General features: G+C 33.3%; 1 long non-coding RNA gene across 2 annotated transcripts; it reads left to right on the top strand.

Moving 5' to 3' along the window:
- Nucleotides 1-2,763: 2,763 nt before the first annotated feature.
- Nucleotides 2,764-6,791, top strand: LOC132614461 (uncharacterized). 2 transcript variants are annotated; one of them, XR_009572309.1, is made up of 3 exons: nt 2,764-3,144; nt 4,833-4,976; nt 5,647-6,791. It is a non-coding gene; the product is annotated as an uncharacterized LOC132614461 (long non-coding RNA). The 2 variants fall into 2 exon arrangements; XR_009572308.1 differs by lacking the exon at nt 2,764-3,144 and adding an exon at nt 3,164-4,516.
- Nucleotides 6,792-19,127: the final 12,336 nt, after the last annotated feature.

Consider the following 19,127-nt stretch of genomic DNA (forward strand, 5'->3'; position numbering starts at 1 on the left):
GTAAAATAGACATTGCATAAGATTGGGGGGGGGGGGGGGGGAGGGGTAATGTCTATTGTTCATAGTTGAGGGGGGAGATTGATTTTTAAAGCAAATTATTTTCACCCCCCAAAAATTGGCAAGTACAAATTATTATGCTCATTTGAAACAATGCTTCTTTTAATGAGAAAAAAAAAATACATGTTTGATACATTTGCAATAAACAAAATTTCTCAAAAGCATAATGTATATATTGTATTATTTTTTCAATTTCGCATTATATTGTATCACTCTAATATGATCGTCTCGTGGTTATGGAGAACGAATTAGATTAGAAGGTTCTATATTTTTTAAACTTTTTAACTTGCTCCTACTAATCAAGATAAAAAAGATTGAAAAAATCAGTCATTCACAGCCGGAGTCAATTCCTTAAATGGCCATTCAACTGAAGCAAATTACCTAGTAAAGTCATTTATCTTTTTTTTTTTGTTCCTCATATGGTCATTCAAGTTTATACATTTGTTTTGCAAAGTAACAAGGGCAAAAGATCACTTTAAAAATAATAGAAAAGGGTCCAAACTTTGGACTCTGAGTTAAAACATCCCTTATTTGTTAACACCGAATAATAATAGTCATCCAACTATTTATCACTTTCTTACTTTGTAATCAGATTGTTTTGGTCCTGTAAGGAAGTTCATGATATTGAATTAAGAAAAATGTTTAAAAGTAAAAAAGAAATGAAGAGTGTAACATCGAGGGTGAAATAGGTAATAAAAAAATTTAAATGAGAAAAAAGAGAAGAACAACCATTGTTTGAAATTGGGATAGATATTTAAATCTTTTAGAAGGGTTGGAGGGAAGGGGCCAAACTTTGGACTCTGAGTTAAAACATCCCTTATTTTTTCACACCGAATAATAATAGTCATCCAACTATTTATCACTTTCTTACTTTGTAATCAAATTGTTTTTGTCCTATAAGTAAGTTCTTGATATAGAATTAAGAAAAATGTTTAAAAGTACAAAAGAAATGAAGAGTGTAACATCGAGGGTGAAATAGGTACTAAAAATTTTAAATAAGAAAAAGGAGAGGAACAACCAGATAGATATTTAAATTTTTTAGAAGGGTTGGAGGGGAGAAATAATTTCTACGCAAATAATATTACCAGATTGACAAAAATAATATTGAAAACTTTAAGAAAATCTAATAAACAATGATGATATATAATCTTCTCATTTTATGTGATGTCAAATGATTTATATTATTATGATGATGTCCTTCAATATGCAGCTAATATTTTTTTCTTTACGAAAACCCTTTATAATCTTTGCATATGTATTTTTTTTTTCTATTAGGACCTAGTTTCTTTGTTTGAAGGAATTCATCCTCTTCCTTATTAATTATGAATTTCCTGGCAATAATTTATAGTGTAGAAGAAACTAAATAATTTATAGTGTAGAAGAAACTAACAACTAATTTAATTTATTTAATCAAAATAAAGATCACTCATAAAATGAATAAATAAAGCACATTATTTTATTGTTGAACTCCTAAGTTTCCAAGCTAATGGAGTACATATAGGTTATTTCATATTTTTTCATTGATCAAAATGAAAAGGTTTTTTTTATTTATTTCTAAAGTTATCAGTCACAATTTTTTGTGTGTTCCATTACTTTTAATACCACAGTTAGAGTTGAACTAAAGTTGTACTATTTTGTATAATTAAAAAGTTGTTAGTGTTTTACGTTAAAAAATAAGGGATGTTTTAACTCAAATTTAAGGGACTATTTGGCCCCTTTTTTTCTTGTTTTTAAAGTGACTGTTAACTCTTGTTATTTTGTAAGGCAAATATATAAAATTGAATGATCATGTGAAGAACAAAAAAAAAAAAGATAAATGTCTTTATTTGATAATTTGCTTAAGTAGAGTGACTATTTGAGGAATTGACTCTTCGCAACCACTAATGAATACTTCCGTTGAAAAGACAGAGAGTGGTGTTCCTAATTTAAAGAAGCGAAGAAAGATCAAATCAGCGTAACAACATCTCATTTGAAAATATAATATTTGGATCATATTAATAAAGTACTGTCACGATCGGACTAATAGCCTGTTTGGCCAAGCTTCTAAAAACTACTTATTTTAAAAAGTACTTTTTTCAAAAGTACTTTTCAAAAAAAAAAACTTTTGGCTAAAAGCAGTTTGTGTTTGGCCAATTAATTTAAAAAGTACTTTTGAGCAGCAATTAGTGTTTGGCCAAGCTTTTAAAAAGTGCTTCTATATGTATTTTTCTCAAAAGTACTTTTCAAAAAAGTGCTTTTGGACAAAAACTATTTTTTTTAGCTTATAAAAAACTGTTTCTACTACTCTCCAAAAGTACTTATTTTCTCCCAAAAGCTTGGTCAAACACCTCACTTTTTTAAAATAAGCACTTATTGAAAAAATAAGTACTTTTGGGGGAAAAATAAGCTTGGCCAAACAGGCTATGGGACCATGACGGGTATCCGGAGCTGACTACCGAGCACCACTCAAAATGTTAATCATCATACTCAACTTGAACACATATACCCTCCAAGGCAATCATATATATATATATATATATATATATATATATATATATGAGCAGGCCAAAGGCCCGCTGACGTGGCGCTCTATATGGCCATAAAACCTATTTATCCTTTTCCTCAGTTTTTTGCCATTTAAAATTACAAAAAAAAAAACAAACAATTATTTAGTAAATTAAAAGTCAAAAGGGATCTCTTCAGCCTTCAGTTACAGAACCCAAACGCGGCTACTGTTTTTAATTCAACAAAACTCAAAAGGCACTTCCTTTTGCTTATACGCCCTTTCTTCTTGTTCTTCCTTCCATTCTCTTCGATTCATCAAGTCAAACTTTAGAATTTTTGGGATCAGTCGTTTCCTAACAAAAGCTGCAACTTTTCGCCGTTTCATACAAAACCCTGCGTCATCAATTTCTTACAAAATTACTCACCCAATTCATAATGCCGAAGCACACCAACTTTCGCAAAACATATATTTGTCAGAAGACTTCCACCCATCTATCGCGCCATTTCAAACCAAAACTTCAAGATCTTCAATTCCATAGTAGCAAATCACAGAAGAAATCACTAGAGCAGAAGAAGTTTATGGTTTGTGAGAAAAATGCGAAGGTACAAAGTTTCAAGTTAATTGGTGTTTTTTTATTTCATTTATTTTTATAGTAAATTTCTACCTCTGTGTTCTTGAATGGTTTATATGTTCCTCTCAAAATACAGGGCAGTCTCCTAATCTCCTTCTTCTATTCTTTAGTTTTATTCACCACTAACCACTCTCGTAGAAAATTTCTGAACCAAATCATAGTGCCAGAAACACCATAAATTATATGGCACTGTTGCGAGGAACTTCTTCCCATAGTTGCAACTTTGTGGAGTAACATTTTTTTCCTGTTTTCGTTATCTTTGATTTATTATTATTTAATGTCTGACAAATCAAAGTGTTGAATCACATTCTACTCTCTACAATTCTCTTCTTTTCATCTATCCAATTGAAATATTGTTCATACGTCAACCCAGATTTGACCAAAAAAAAAAAAAACAACGCGGCATGCTTATTTTGAAACTCATCGAGTGTTCGACGAAATGCCCTATAGAGATGCAGCTTCAGAAAATGGCTCCAAAATGCACTCAACATATGCAACTCGGTTATTATTTTTAGGCCCTTAAAGTTTAGTATATATTTTCAACACCGTCATCTACTTTCAACTAAATAATTTTGTTCAATATACATATTTTCACAGCAGTTTAACACCTTGATCCAATTGTATAGCTATGATAAAAACGGAATAAACTGCCTTGAAGAATTGTGATCGTTCAATTGTAAAATCTACATTTACAAAGTTTGAAATTAATATCTATGAATATTGATTATAGTATTGCGATTTCAAGTTTAGCCTATATTACATTTTCAACTTTTTTAGTAATTTGTCGTGCTCTATTATTATTTCTTGCTCTACTCTTTCACGTTTTGATTTGCGAATGACTTATGCATTTAACATGCCACCAACAGTGTAATAATCGAAAAATGACTTTTTCTAGCGACATTATAATCTATATTTCAATTTTCTCGTATTATTACTTTTTTCCTAAGTGCTCTTTCTCTTCCTTCATTATGATGTGTTGCTACCTTTTTGGGGGTATATTTATATAAAATTGATATCTGTGTTTATATATTTATATAAAATTGATCATAGACGAGTTGAGGTGACACCTTTCTTTGGCCAACATTCACATGCATCTTTTTCTTTTTATCCTGAATTGTTGGTTTTTTAACTTCCGTTTTTTTTTTTTTTTACCAAGCCACAACATCTCTATTAGTAAGCAAATAACTGTTTGCTTTACTATGTGTTGTTTGCTTTTCCCAATTGCTAGGTTGTTGCCTGTTTGTTTACTCTACGGAAAAAAAAAATCAATAACCGAGAAGAATTACGACCATCAACAGTATCAAACCAGAACATACAGATTCTCAGTACCAATGAAAGCCGAGGTAGAGAAGAAATCATTCTTCTCCTTTTCATCTGAAACTCTCTGTACATAAAGTTTTCGTTTTTTATTGGTGCTCTTGCCATAGTTATTATTATGCAAAAATTATATTTGGAGCGTTGTGTGTAGCAATATTTTTTATTTGTCTTAGCATATTTAAGCTTGTATTAATTATCTTTAACAATTGTTTGATACTCAATCTGTAAGTAAGAGTACTACTAGGATGATTCAGGGCATTAGCCTTGATTTCTCAAGGATGTCCTCAAGAAAGAGAGTAATTCCAGCCCCGTTAATGGTTGAACTTGAGTTTGGTGTTGCAGGATGACACGATACAAAAGAGAAGTTGTATTTTCTTCTCTGTAAGGAGATGAGGGTGGTGTCCAAGTGGAGACAAGGCAGCAAAGTATGGAGAAGAGTATCGAGTAATTACAGTAATTTGACATGTTTGAGGATTAAAGCAAATGGTAAGTTGAAAACAAGAACTAGTATGATATTCCTCTTTGCAAGTTTTATATCATTATAATACTTGTGCAGAAATTAAATTTGAAGCATCTTTAATTAAAAAATCAATTGATTGGGTCAAATTGAAACAGTACTTAAATATTCAGAGAAAACAAAGAATAGTTAATCAATCTATCTATATCGATAAGAGAGTTGATGTGGCATTTTCTTAGGCCATGATCTCCATTTATCATTTTCCTCAAGTTTTTAAAATTTACCTTTGTTTCATGTCTAGAAAAGTCTGCAGGAATTTAAAAATACCGTAAATATGTCATGAGACCTTGCAGATTTTACCAATACTATTTTAGTATCTTTCATTCGTTTTCTTTTCTATTTTAATTCTACACTTTACATGGTTTAATATTTTATCTGTTGAAATGTATGTTATGTTGTTTGTTAATGGAACCATCTTATTTTAACTTACCCTTGATTTTAATCGGTGGTGATTTTAATAAACCTTCACACGATGAAGTTTTCTTAGTGTGAGTATATTTGTACTCCCTGAAATTGAATTTCTACACATTTCGGGTACACAAAAATAGAGAAAACGATACTTGATTGAGAATGCCCACTGTGTACAACTTAATGGAAAGCATAACTCACTTATTTTTTAAATGTGAATTTTCTGCACAGGATGGAGTAAACTGCTACATTGGTAGCAAGGACTAACAGAATGGATTATGTCTTGGCCTTAGGCATTGAGATGGGCTGAAGTTCATGCTAGAGGAAACGGCTCAAGGGCTACAATTTGTTTAATTACTATTGTTGCTTGTATGTATCACCTTTGGATTGAGAGGAAAGAGTTTTTTCAAGCAAAGCAGATGGAGCCAAGGAGAATAGTCACAAAAGTCATTCAGGAGGTCTTCTACAAAGGATCCATGAAGAACAAATTAAGTAGGAGTCGTGAGAAGTAAAACTTCTTCTTCTGATAGATCAGTTGTAGTAGAAGTGATAGGAGTATCCGGTTGTAGCTTTGGAAATGTCTAGCTGTGGTTTTTTTATGCATGTAACGTTACTGGTAATTAAAAAATTTATTTACCAGAAAAAACAATGAGAAGTGAATTAAATCAAAGAATAAATGTTAAGATCGGTAGATGATGAAGTGATCAAGTAGTAAGACTATTGTAATCATTAGTTACTGGTTCTTAAGATATGCGATGATATCAAAATCTTCTAATTTATATTAGAACCATCTTGATATCTTTAGTTTTTTTTTTTTTTTTTTTAATGTTATTTTTAATACTTCAACTATTAGAAAAGGGTTATTTCTAAACTTAATGGGGTGATTATTACCGCGTATAGCGCTGGAAAATTACCTAGTACGTAGATATACGTAAGCCCTCACGGCTGCAAAAATGATATATAAGAATATACACTGATGTATCCATGAGACAACTACTACCCACACATACGTATCTACTGATGAGTTGGTATTTTACCAACTTATCTCTTCTTTAATCTTATATTTTTGCTATGTTTGATTGAGAAAATAGTGCATTTAATATCGTTTACATCTATTTTACAGGTTTTATGTGATTTAGAAGTGATCGGAAGAAACCAAGTGAAAAAAAGTCAAAAAGAGGCCAAATTGGACAGATTTGCAAAACTGTCAAAACTGGACAGTTTTGCAAAAAGGGGACAGATTTGCAAAAACGGGCAGAACTGCAAAAACTGAAATCTGGGGCATATTTTGTCATTTTTTGGACTTGGAAAAATTAGGCAACTATAAAAGCAAGACTTGGTGAAATTATTTATCATCTTTGGCATTTCAACACAAGTCTTGGAGAGCTAGGGTTCCATCCTCACACTTTGGAAGAGAAGATTTGGCGGCACCCAATGAGAAATTCTTTACTCATTTATTCATCTCTTGCTATTTATTGAATATTTATGTGTGTAGTATTTCATTTCAATACTTGAACCTTGTTTATGGAAGTATACACTGTTTAAGTTTGGATTAAATCTCTTGTTTTACTTATGTATTGAATGATTTTTATTCCTGATGAAGTGAGTTAATGTTGTTTTAATTATTCATGTTCTTTAATGTTTCTTAAGGGAATTGTTAATCCTAGGACTCGCCCATTTATTTCGGTTTAAACTCGGAAGAGGCAAACTCAGGATTGGGAAAGAATAATTAACAAGAATTTGGGGCGTTAACCCTCATCTAATGGAAATCGACCTAGGGATAGGCGACACCACTTGTAGCCATATTCGGGTGTTCTTAATGCTCCTAATTGCTTTAGGGATATTCAATTAGGTAGTCTAGTTAGTCTTCGGAAGAAGCTAATTTAGAGTCATTATCCGAGGCCAAGTAATATAAACTCACCATTAGTTGTAAATCATGAAATACATTGGATCGTTACTTGAGCGTAGTTTCCTTTGTATCCATTCTTGTGGCCATTGATCATTTTACTTGTTTTCCAGGTTAGTTTACGTTTTCACAATTAGTTATAGTTTTCTCTCTAAATAACCTTTTAAGTGTTTAGCATAGCTATTATTGATGATAATTCCTACTTTTCCTAATCGCCTATATATTGTTCTCTGTGGGATCGACCCCGACTCATAGTTGGGTAAATTATATTTGCATATGACCGTGCTCATTCTAATTAATAGGGTGGATTTGGACGTTATCATCTACGAGCCTCTACTAGAGTACTGAGACATAGGGACGGGACAGGACCCCGTCGTGCCCAAACATATACACAAAATGATGTATCAAAATGGCACCTCCGGAATAGTAGAATGCTCCTGTAAATTTGCTGAGTAGCTCTTAGGAATCTGGGCCACCTCCCTGTCTACCTGTGGGCATGAACACAACGTCCAAAAAGAAAGGACGTCAGTACGAGCAATGTACTGAGTATGTAAGGCTAGTCCCTTCCTCTCTAAGGCATGATTCCTACAACATGACTTCTTTTATCTTTCCATGACTGTTGACACCCAATTTTGTCCCTCCTTTATTTCAATTTATTTCCTGGAGCTTCTAATTTATGGACGATCTAAACACTTTATTTTCACTATTATTTTTTATTGCTACTACTATTAATATCGATACTTTCATTTTCACTATTTTTTACTATCGACATTACTAGCATTACTTTGTCACAAATCTCAAAAGGGTCCGTCATCATTTTATTTCAGATTTTTGTACTCGTTAAGAATAATTATAATTTATCAAGTCTTTTATTTTCTACATATTAATCACTAATTATCATAGTATATGTTGTACTAGTTATTAAAATTAGAAGCCCAAAATATAATTAAATAAAGGAGGAAGGATCAACAATTTCAGCCAAATAAATAACCCAATTAATCAGCCCACATTTTAATACCCAGCCCACTATTCATTCAACATCAGCAACCCATACTCTAAACTCACCAGCCCACATTTTAAACGACCCAGCCCACTAGCCGAACCTACCCGACCCGACCGGCCCATTTCCTTTTAACAAAAGATGAAACCTCTAGGGTTTCATCTCTTCCTTCTCCTCAGCGCCGCTCCCCCCTTTTGTTCTCTCTCTCCCGCTCCTCCTTCGTCTCTCTCTCTCCTCCTCTTCCCCCCCACTTCCTTCTGTCCCCCACGCCTCTCTCTTTCACTTCTCTCTGTCCCCCGCTCCTCTCTCTCTTCCACTTCCCTCTGTCCCCGCTCCACTCAAATGAAAACCCTAATCCACCCTATAAATAATCCTGTCTTGAGTCGTTTAGGACAAGTTCTGGGAATGGAAGAATCCCCTTAAAAAAAAAGAGTTTTCCGCCTCCCCGAACCCCCCTTGAAAAGATTCTGTCTTTCTAGCCACCTCAATTTCCCCTAAATATTAGCTCACTATTTTTTGATAGTCGAAGCGTTGAATCGTTTGTTTTATTCTCTTTTGTTGCTTCTGTTACTATTTCGCATCCGAGTCTACGCAAACTCGGAGATTCGAAGTGTTCGAGTGTGAATCAAAGACCCCGCATCCACTTCGCTGCACTCGAAAAAGGTCGGTTAATTTCCTTTAATTATTTCTGTTTGTTTAATTATTTATTTATGTTGTTTATACTGTTTATGTAGTGTGTTTAATTTTCTGTTAACAACGGGTATGATTAGGATGATTATGTTGTTTTGATTATAGTAGTAAGCATGGTTAAGGATTGAAATTATGTCATTAGTTCAGTCAAAGGGATTAGTAGATAATTAGCATGCCGATATTTTTAAACTAAGATTATTAGTCAGATATTATGAGTATGATTAGGGTAAAATATGCTAACAAGATTGTGACATTTTGATTAAAATTATAAGAGTGTTATTGGTAAGCTTGACTGGGAGTCCTTAGCATGTTGTTTAATCAATTTTTTTTTCACTAAATGTCTATTTGAGTAGCCTGGCTGTTGATTATTTGGACCATGTATGATTTGTAGCATTTGTTGGTCTCCGTTAGATTAGTTAATCCTCTGTCGATAATGTCTGAGCATTGGTTAAAATGAGTTACGGACTGATATTTGAGTACTCGTTCAAACCTGAAATTGTAATATAGAGAAGCATATCAGTTTGTATTATGATAAGAATGATGGCTTGTGCTTAAGTATCCAATGAAGTACTAGCTTGATATTGTGAGCATGAGGTTAAGGTGTTAGTCTGTGTGTTGTTTTCCCTAAAAGTTGTTTGTTAGAACCTGAGCATGAGGGAGCTAAGTTTCCTTCTTAGTTCCTGTCCATACTTTAACAAGATGAATTGTAAAACTCCTTTGGGATGTTCTCTATTTGAAGTGATAATAAGTAGCAGCTGATTTGCCTGAGTGAGATGCTTCACTTGACAATTTAGATTTCCCAACTTCAGTTGTTATCTATGAAAGTTGAATCTCTTTACATCTTTTCACATAAGCTGCCTCCAATTGTTTGTTTGAGCCCTGGGGAATAGACAAAATGTGGATGTGAAGTAGTTAGTTTGTTTGGTAAAGTCAAATTTGTTTAAGAAGTTCTCTGCCCAAATATACTTCAACTGTGTAGCCTTCACTCTGTTTTTTGGTGCCATGTTGTGATGATTGAATTCCTTAGCTTATGTATGTGTGCGGCATCCTATGCCTCACAATCTCTAGCGTCCATTGAATATAACCAAGTGAATAAAGTTTCTTCCTATAATTTGATGCAGAAATTGCTTTGTTAAAAGTAAAAGAAGTGAATGTCATGTTCATTCCTGTTAAAGAAAGCTAAAAATGGTCTGAATAATTAAAACCTTGTGTGACTATATCTCTCAGCTTTTAAAATGCATACAGATTTTGCTTTGTGTCTTATTTATTCTCTTCTTTTAGATAGCTACTGGTATGTTGATAAAAAAGGAAAATGAAGCAGATCACCAGTTTAGTTTAAATTAAAAATGAATAGATCACATGTGTGCTTGTATGCTTCCCCCTTTTTTTGCATCAGTTTGATCTGTCCTTCTTTGATTTTAACTTTGGTCTTAGTATGATCACAACCTTTCAACTTCGTGATTCTGTATAAGCTATGCTTATCTTCTTCTCCTCTATTTGGCTTACTTAATATGTCATAAAGGAAAGATCCTATAGTTATCGTAGTAATTGCAGTTCAAAAGTCAGTCACCATTTCATACACTTAAAATGAAAAAGAGAAAATGTTACTCCTACTTTCTTGTTCCCCCTTCTGTCATCATCTTATCCATGTTTTGAATTACCAGGTTTGGTATGAAGTCTTTTATTTGTTTGGCATGTTATGTCAATGCTCGAATGAATTCCCTTTTGACCCTCGAGTTTGGAAATCTTTGCCTAATGTGAAATTTGCATGAATGATGTTTCATTAAGTGTTTGAAGTTTTGAAACAAGAAAGGGGGATTAGAAAACAGTAGTTGCATTTAAAATTTGTTTGAGTGTCGTGAATCGGTTAGCGATTGCATAGTGATTGTCTGGTCTTTTAGGATCTGCTGCTCTGTCCTGCTCGAATTTAGATTGAATATTGGCTTAGAACCCTGCTAAGGATGTTTGCCTAAATGCCATGTTTGGTCCAAGATGTACGTCTTGTATAGTTCATGTTTCTGTTGGAATATCCCGTGATATATTAAATATTGTGGTCAAATAATGCATTATGTTGACTGAAATTGGAACTGGTACTGCTGGGCTGAAAATCTGTACTTTGGAGAGGAAAAGATAATTACCCTTTGTAGTTTAGTCGAGCAGAATTACTAGCTATTGGCAGGAATGATATTGTGCTGCAATTATTAATGCTTTGCCTTGTTAATACAAAGAATATGAATTGGAAACGTGACTGAATACCATAAATATCCCTCCTGAATTCAGTAGATATTTGTATGTCATGTTTAGACTTGGTGTGTATCATGAATCGGTAGCCCACTTTTTTAAAAAAAAAAAAAAACTATGCACGTGCCACATGTACAAAATGCCTCATTTGAATTCTCCAAGTGGCTGGATGTTACGAATATGTTTAGTCTGGATCATATGCATTTTCATGTGAGTAAACATGTATTAGTGAATCTCGGGTATAGTTTGTTATCAGTTTGGGTGTTGTATCAACTTTGTGCGCTGTTGCAAGTATATTTCAGTTGGTTATGTATATTTACGTATATTACTGGTATACCTTTACTTAAAACAGCTATGAATGTGTATACACGAGGTATATTTCAATATACACAGTATATACACAACTTACTGATTTGTTTTGAGTTTATATTCTACATGTTTAACCTTATCCATTGATTAGATACTAATCCTTTTCCTTTCATTTTTATGCATGATCATCGCATACGAGTCTGAGGGACTCGTCCTTTTCCGCATTCGGTGTTGGGCTAAAGCCCAACATTGTCTCCTCCCGAGTCAGCCCACCTGCAGCAAAAAATTTAAAAAATAATTCTGGGCCAAGGCCCATAACAGCAGTGACAACAGCAGCGTCCCAAATGCACCAAACCCATTTGAACTCCTTTACATTTCCGTCATTTTACTATCTTTGTGTATTTGATTGTCTGACTAACACTTCATCTTAATTTAGTTTTCTTAGCTAGAATGAACCTTAGCGGAATTATTGGGTTAGTTTAATATGATGGGTAGTTAATTTAAAGTATCTATAATATTTATTTTGTTAGAACAGTTGATTTTCGATAGCATATTTGGAGTAAAAGGAATCATGTTTTGCTACATTAGAATATTGTTTTAAGAAATGTCACTAATACGCAAATATAAACTCAAGTATATTTTATAAACATTGTTTTCAAGATTCATCCAATTATACATATTTTTAGCCGAGCATAGTTAAATAAATTAGTAAAAAGATCAAGAAAACTCATCATCTTTTACATTCTATTTATAAAATAAGACTAGATTTTCTACATCACTATACTCATATAATGTAATTTTATCCTAAATTTAAATTGGCTAGGTCTTCTCTTAAAAGCTCCTATTTATATGCGAATCATTATATTTTGCAAGTCTCATTTTCAAAATAACATTATTATTTAAAGTTTAGCAATATTTATAGTTTACTTTAAATAACATTCGAAGTCTCTTTTTTGTGCAAATTATCTTACAAGTCTTGTTTTAAAATAGCATTTTTATTTAAAGCCTTAGCATATTTTTAAATCTTCTTTTAAACAACGTTATTATATTTTTCTTTAAAACCTTAGTAATATTATAAGCCATTTTCTTAAAATTTAAGCACCTTATTTAACCTTAATTAATTAACCTAAGTTTGGTCGGATAACCGTAGTTAACAGATCCTAAATGATGCCTAACCCCTTCCCTTTAGGATAATATAGAACCCTTACCCAGAATCACACTGATTAAGCAGACTATTAACGGAGATTTAGTTAGCTTTACCTTAGTTAATAATTAGGTGCCCTAATTCACCTTAAAATCAATTAGGTGGCGACTCCTTAAAATAAACCAATAGGAATTACCAATATGTTGTACTCTAAATTAACCCGGTTAAAATAGGGTATAACAATGACTCTCTTATATTCCGAAAACTATGAGTCTATGATTATTAATAGCCTCTCATGAAATAAAGATAAGAGATGCGTTGAGAATATGACAATGATGACGATGATGAGTCTAAGTCTAGAGATATTAAAGCTGATGATATGATATTCTTATGAAGCTGATGATTTCATGATGTTATTCATTATTGCTAGACTCACCTTAGTGTTAGTTCCTTCAAGGTGAGGCGTGATGATCATGACTACTCCATAATGGAATCGAGGGTTCTTGACCTTACGTCACCCCGATAGAGTTATAGTTTGTACTTGAGTTCTAATGCATGCTTTATGATAAGTGTATGATGATGAGATTACACCGTACCTATATGGCCGGGCAGACACCACTACGATGAGCGTAGTGGGCGGCTTATGATTACACCATGCCTAGTTGGTCGGGCAGACACCACTAGTGGGCGGCATGAGATGGTTACCCCGGACGCGGGAGGCCTGGACGCGGGCTAATGATGATCACACCGTACCTGTATGGTCGGGCAGTGGTATTTGATCTTTGGTTTCCCTTGAATTTATGTTAGTGAAATGTGTGGAACCTTCTAGAGGTCTTGAGAGAAGTGGAGAAGTTGGAAGAATGAAAAATTAGTAGAATCAAGTGCAAGAATGCTAATGAGGGTTGATGAAAGCTAAAAATCTCTTTGGAATTGAAGCTAGGTTTTCTCCAAGTGAAGTATTTCCAACCAAAACCCATTCCTTCATAATCAAATGTGAGTTTTATATTCATTGCATGCTATTAAGATTATTGAGTGGTTGAAAGACTTGGATTATGGAAGAAAGTAGACAATGGGTTACAAATATGAGAATAGTGGCATTCTTGAATAGTAGTTTGACATGAATCATGATTCTTGACATGTTATGAGTATAATCTTGTTATAAATGGTATTAAGAATATTGGAGAAGCATTATATGAGGATGAATGTGGTGTTATATTATGACTATGGTTATGAATGACTTTGAGAGGGAATTTTGAGAATTGAATAATGTCGAACTTGTTGAAGTCGTTGATTATGATATTACGAATGTTGTTATTGACGTTTGGGAGTTGTTATATCATATGGAGAAAGTTGACGAAAGAGGGGAAATGTTGCCCAATTTTCATTAGATCATGAATTATTCTAGTTTGAATTTAAGAGTATCATTAAGGCTTAACTATGGTATGGATCCTTCTAAATGTAGATTGTTCAAGCTTCGACGGTGAACGTTAAGTAGTTAAGAGGACAAAGAGGTATGTAAGACTAATCCTTCTTCCATTAAGGCATGGTTCCCTTGCTATATATATGTATATCCTTTCATGAGCTCCATAATGTTTTCCAAATGACTCCATCTCTAAGATTACCAAAGCTCGTGATTCTCGACACTTTCACGATACTAGTACCTCTTTTATATGATAGTTGATCCTCTAAGGATAGATGTAACGAAAACGATGATGGCAATGATGTTGATGATACTTATGGGCTTTTACGTATACGCGTCTAAGTATATATGACTATTATGTAACACCGAGCTTATATGGTCGGGTATGATACTTATCGAGCGCACACCTCTGCAGTTGGTTACGGATAACACCGACCCTTGGTAGGGCCAGGTATGTATGATCACCGAGCTTTGTCATAGCCAGGTATGTGAACCACCGAACCTTCATGGTCGGGTATGATAAGGATACGAATACAGTTATAAATACAAAAACGAATATGTTTATGTATGTACATATGCATGAGCAAGCATTGGAAATGGAAGGTCCCTATGAAATACAAGTAAGTAAATATGATGATGGCCACTAGAGGTACAAAGGGCTCTATTACCTCCTGATTCTTCTATCTTATGCTATTTCTTATGCTCCTACTATGATGTTGATTATGCTTTACATACTCAGTACATTATTCGTACTGACGTCCTTTTGTTTGTGGACGCTGCGTTATGCCCGCAGGTGGCCAGGGAGACAGGCTTGATCCATAGATTTCTTGTTCAGGGACTGCATAAAGGAGCTCTATTTCATCCGGAGCTACAGCTTTTGGTATTACTCTTTTGTGTACATACATATAGGCATGGCGGGGTCCTGTCCCACCTATATGATGATACATACTCTTCTTAGAGGCTTGTAGACAGTTGTGTATGGTTAGATGTGTTTTAGCCTTGTCGGCTTATTTTGTACATCATTTTGTTAGCCTCGTCGGCTTGTATATATGGCTATGGGCATAGTTGTTGATGATGATATAAATGTGTTGTTGCCCAACGAGATTAGTACTATTGATGTTTAGAAACTATGAATAAGCTATGTGGCTCACCTAGATGTGAACATGAGAGTACGATAAGAGGTGCCCGGGTGGGTTAGCACCGGGTGCCCGTCACGGCCCTTCGGTTGGGTCGTGACAAACACGATTCAAGTACATTACTATATTTTTTCCGTGACAACTTTTTATTTTTAAAAGTGAGTCAATGATAGTTTTATCAGAAACAATACTATATAATTCATCATTAGAGCTAAAATAGATGATTATAATTGTAACGTAATTAAACATAAATTTTGCTTTGATCGATTTTTTACTTGTCTTTTACCTCATATGAGATTGTCTATTCAATCCCATCGCGAAACTAATCTTTTGAGAAATGTTAGATATTAAACACAATAACATACCAGTTTAATTCCATAATATGTCTGGATGATAGAGATTAATTAAGGGAAAAGGGTCAAATTTAGACTCCAACTATTGTTTATTGTTTAGATTTACCCTCTGTTAGAGTTTTGGTTCATATTTGTGTCACGTCCCAAACAGACGTGAGTGGCACCCACACTAGTCCTGTAGTGGGCGAATCCCTTAACCCATTATCAAGCCAATTCCCCTTACTTAAACCAATTAGTAAACATTGCTCATGAATAATGGAATAAAATGTTTGACGATAAAATAAATAAAATAGCAAGTGCGGAAATCTAGCTATTACATCCCCAAAATCTGAAAGTCATCGTACAAGGACTCTAACCAATAATCTCTAAAAAAAGAGATACTGTCTAAAAATAAACATAATGTCTGGGATGAAAATAGACATCTAAAATAAAGAAAGATCTTCAGGAGGCATGGCACGGATAGGAGCTCACCCTCTAATCTTGGTAACGAAAAACCTCAACTAGATGCGAGGTATGGAAGACGTCTCTGGCTCAAAATTTGTGTCACACCCCTGTTGACACCCAATTTTGTCCCGCCTCTCCCCCGAAATACCCATTTATACCTCTGGTATTTTGAGAAATTAAAAAATATGCATTTTAATTTTACTATAATTATTAGTCTTTTATTAACGCCCCGTTTTATTATTCCACTGCAGTTATTATTATTATTATTATTATTATTATTATTCTTAAATTATCATTTATTACTAATTATCATTAATTATTATTATTCTTGTTATTTCCATTATTATTATTATTATTATTGTTATTATTATTATTAGTTACTAATCATTATTATGAGCGTTATTTTTGTTGTTATTGATCATCATTATCATCGTTATTTTTTATTATTAATTATTATCATTGTTTTATCAATAATTGTTATTTATCATTATTAATTATTATCATTGTTTTATCAATAACTGTTATTTATTATTATTATTATCATCATTATTATTTCTTATTATTATTATCATTATTATTTTATTATTACCACTGTTACTGTTATTATTATTAATTTATTATCATTTTTGTTATTATCAATAATTGTCATTTTTTTTAATTATTAATCACTACCATATTTATTATTATTATTATTAATTATTATCATTATCCTTACTGTTATTTGTTATTAATTATCAAATATTTGTTATTTACTATTATTATTTTTTTTTATCACCATTATCATCAGCATTATCATTATTACCATTATCATTATTGTTATCATTATTAGCAGTATTACTACCACTATTTATTTGCTGCTATTATTTAGTATTATTAAAACTTGCATTTCTCAACGTTCTACCAACTGGCGCATACACATCGCATTTATTTCGCACATTTTTATGATAGCGTTTGTTATTTAATATTATTGCACGGTCATTGCAACATCATATAATTTTATTATCCGGATCTTTTATTTCCGTATTAGGTGATATTCTGGCACCCTTAGTACATCGTTAATCAAAATGGGTCTTTTATTCAAATTTAGAGGCCAAACTATTTCTTGCACTTAGTCCGTATATTGACTTACCGGACCCCAAATCAAAGTCCGATTAATTCCTAATATTTTTTGGACTAGACCATACTTTTTATCTCAATTTTTAGATCAGTCCATGTTTAATTTAATAGTCCGTTCTTTTAAATACCCAGTCTAAAATTTGACCCGGTCCACAAATGGACCGGGTCCAATTCATTTCTCAGCAAAATAAGGGAAACGTTCCCTTATCTTCATTTCCGCCCCCTTTTTCCTTTCTCCTTCATCTCCGCCTCCCTTCACCCCCCAAAAAACCCTAGCCGCCTCTTCTCCTTTCCCGCTCCCTCGCCGCCGCTCCCACTTCCCCCCCTTTTCCTCCTTCTTCTCCGCTTCCTCCACTCATCCCTGTTCCCCACTTAACCTTGTCTCCCTCCGCTTCTCCTTCACTCTGTCTTCAAGCACAAGCACAAAGAAAAAGCAAGCAAAAACCTATAAAAGGAGGAGGAATCGGAGTTGAAGAAAGGAAGGAAAACGAAGAGAAAGGTACCAAAAAGACCCCCAAGAACGAGATCTTTGATTCATAAAATTTCCCCAAAACACCATTTTTTTTTTACCGCAGAAACCCCCCAAGAAATATTACTCATAGCCGTTTTGAAATCTGTGAAAAATAAGAGTTATTTCAATCTCTTTGGAATACCCGAAAATACAGTCTTTAATCGTTCAAATTCTCTTTTGATATCAATTTCAATTTCCTTGATATTACCTCAAAAAAAAAATACTAAATCCATTCTATTTTGTTCGTTCGAGTATAAGTACCGAGATTTCGGAGTTTGTGTTATTTCGAGTGTAGATCGAAGATTCGCACCCACTTCGCTGCACCCGAAGAAGGATCATCGCATACGAGTCCGAGGGACTCGTTCTTCTCCCGCATTCGGTGTTGGGCCGAAAGCCCAACGAAATCCCTCTCTGCCCGGCCTCGTGTCCACCCCAATAGCAGTCCAGATCCACAGCAATACAAGAAAAGTTGCTGGGCCGAAGCCCAAACAGCTCTTAGGCCCAACAATCCCAAAATGGGCTGGGCCCATTTGATTTACTTTTATATATTTCATTTTCATTCGATCTGTATTATGTGACTAACATTTTATTTTCTTTTATTCTCCTTGATTTAGATGAACTTAGCGAATTTAGTGAGTTAACTTTAACATATTGGGTAGTAAATTTAGGAGAAAAACTCACAAGCAATCTCCCATAAGTTTCATTTTCTCCTTTTATATTTATAATATACATAATATTTACCCCCTAGAATAATTGATAGCATAAGTTCTTTTGAGTTAGAGGAATCATATTTTAGTGTCTTAATTTCAGAACGTCATCAACACGCAAACGTATTTTAAAATAACTCTACAGATTTTGAGCCAATCATGTATATTCTTGATTAAGCTGATGGATAAAGATAATAGAAAATGGACAAAAGAAAGCTATCAGCTATTTCGTATTTTTTCATACTCCTAAAACCCAAAGTCAATTAATATCTCATTGTTTAGTTCGTTCAAATATTTATTAAAGGATTGCATAAATTTACGTCTTCTTTACTTATATGTTAGATTATCCTATTTTCGTATAGACTCATTTTATTATGCTACTTCCTTTTAAAATTATTGATTATTATTATAAATTTTATTTCAAATATCATTCTAAGATTTCCTTTTATAAAAGTATTGGTCTTATTTCAATAGCCTTCTTATTTAAAGCGTTAGCAACATTTATAAAACCTTTGTTTCAAATAGCATTCTAAAATCTCCTCTTATACGAATTACTAGTCCCATTCTTTTTTTTTTTAAAAAAAATAGCCTCATTATTTGAAGTCCTTCTATAAATGGCATTTAAAATCTTCTTTTGCACAAATCGTTATATCTTTCTATAAGTCTTATTTGCACAAGATATTTTCTTAAAATTTAAATACTATATCCAACATTAATTGATTAATCTAAGTTTGG

The sequence above is a fragment of the Lycium barbarum genome, chromosome 10 (genome assembly GCF_019175385.1).
Source record: "Lycium barbarum isolate Lr01 chromosome 10, ASM1917538v2, whole genome shotgun sequence".
NCBI lineage: Eukaryota > Viridiplantae > Streptophyta > Magnoliopsida > Solanales > Solanaceae > Lycium > Lycium barbarum.